We start from the raw sequence: 2,141 nt of genomic DNA on the forward strand, positions 1-2,141 counted from the left end.
AATAAACTTTTCAGTAATATTCTAGTAATAATCCACTAAATAAAACATAACATGACTGTTTTTAATTTAAATTTTACAAAAACTTATGTAAAACTTGTATTTGATATACAACGCTGGAAAAAAATTAAGACCAGTTAAAATGATCAGTTTCTCTGATTTTACTTTTTATCTGTATATGTTTGAGTGAAATGAACATTGTTCTTTTATTCTATGAACTGCTGACAACATGTCTCTGAAATTCAGAGCAGAGATTTTTTATTTATTTGCAGAAAATGAGAAATGGTCAAAATAACAAAAAACATGCAGAGCTTCCAGACCTCAAATAATGCAAAGAAAACAAATTCATGTTCATTCAGAAACAACAATACTAATGTTTAACTCAGGAAAAGCTCAGAAATCAATACTTGGAGGAATAACGTGGTTTTCAATTGGGTCCAGTGCAGTGGGCTCAGTTTTTTTTCAGAGCTGTAGATTCTTTTTAAACATATTTTATGAATATGTTTAATGTTTTCCATCTAATCTCTCAGGCATTGCTCCAGTAACCTCTCTGAATAAAATCTTCACCAGACAAGTCTAACATTTGTGCTCTGGAGGGCAACATGGTTTAAACACGTAAAGAATTAAGGTGTTGACAGCGGCTGTTTGCAAACCAAACCCAACAAATTAAAGCATACTTCCTCTCTAACTGCCTACCCAAAACCAGCCCAGCCTTCAGAAGTCAGGACTGGTGGTTTTCTACATAATAAATGCCAGTTGTGTGGTAAAGCTGTGGCCCTGTGGCCCGCTTCTAATGGCGAGATACAAATCCCAAATGGGAGACGGTTTAAATAGGGTCCTATTTTCACAAACACGAAGAAATATCAACACGTACCTTTTTGGTGTATGAAGATGAGCAAATCTAAGAAAGTAAAAAAAACTTTCCCAGGATTTAAAAAAAAGACAATTCTCCCCCTCTGCCCAAAGAAAACCATTGTTAGTCTGTTCTCAACGAGCTTCTCGTCATGTATGAGAAACAGGGTATCCCCTAGTTGGTGTCAGAACACAGGAAGTTTACTCAGATTATTTCTCCCCCGTTACAAAGAATCTAAAAATAAACATAAGGCTGCCAAGAGGAAAAGTCACAGGAAGAGATGGATGTGGTAGTCCGGAAACACTGACCAGCGTCAAACAGCTCCGGCCAACACCAGCCCTCTGGGAAGCTGGATCACACAAAACGCTCAGGGAATGTTTACATGCAAGGGTAAAAATAACACCAGAAATCACGAAACAAGACAAGAAAAATGAAATCTGTGTTTCTATGTGTGCCACAAAGACACTAAAAGAAGATAAGGTGACACTTCATTTGTGCATAAGACTGTCATAAACATGACGTAACACCTGAACATGAAGAAGTCTTCTTGAATGCCTGACTTGTCATTCCATAAATAGTGACACTTTTAGTGCAAAGTTGGCAATTTTAATGGACTTTTAATGCAAGTTTTAGTACAACTATCCATTAAAAGTGTCATTATTTACAGAATGACACTTCATGACAACAGTCAAACATTTATGAAGGCTCCTTCATGTTCATAACAGGCGTTATGTCATATTTATGACAGCGTAATAATAATAAGAACAGTCAAATTATCTTCAAGGTGTTTTTCCTGTATTTTTTGCTTTTGTAGGGTGTCACTGTTTCAGGTTATGACTCTGTAATAACACCTGAATTTAATTTAGGTCTCTTTACACCTCTATACCAGGCCAGTAGTTGGTGAGGATGAATTATATAATCAGTCATTTATTGGCTGTTTACATTCACTGATTGACAAAATGTGTGAAGTGGGACACATTTAAAGATACAATATAAAGATCTGGAAAAAACTAAGAGCCCACTGCACTGGACCCCATGGAAAACCTGATAAATGAACTTTTCAGTAATATTCTTGTAATAATCCACTAAATAAAACATAAAATGACTGTTTTTAATTTAAATTTTACAAAAACGTATGTAAAACTAGCATTTGATATGCAAAATGATCAGTTTCTCTGATTTTACTTTTTATCTGTATATGTTTGAGTAAAATGAACATTGTTATTTTATTTTACAAACTGTTGACAACATGTCTCTGAAATTCAGAGCAAAGATTTTTTATTTATTTGCA

General features: G+C 34.6%; 1 protein-coding gene across 4 annotated transcripts in view; it reads right to left on the reverse strand.

The window, feature by feature from the left end:
- Positions 1-2,141, reverse strand: part of LOC103155726 (gap junction gamma-1 protein-like) — an 18,002-nt gene that overhangs the window by 2,925 nt on the left and 12,936 nt on the right. Inside the window, exon 1 of one of the 4 annotated variants that reach the window (XM_007577520.2) lies at positions 872-988. The exons of the other annotated variants lie outside the window; for them this stretch is intronic. The gene's annotated coding sequence lies outside the window, so the exon portion shown is untranslated. Of the gene's footprint in view, positions 1-871; positions 989-2,141 lie in introns of those variants that run through there. 4 annotated transcript variants of the gene reach the window in all.

This window comes from Poecilia formosa, unplaced genomic scaffold (assembly GCF_000485575.1).
Source record: "Poecilia formosa unplaced genomic scaffold, Poecilia_formosa-5.1.2 Scaffold444, whole genome shotgun sequence".
Classification (NCBI taxonomy): Eukaryota; Metazoa; Chordata; class Actinopteri; order Cyprinodontiformes; family Poeciliidae; genus Poecilia; species Poecilia formosa.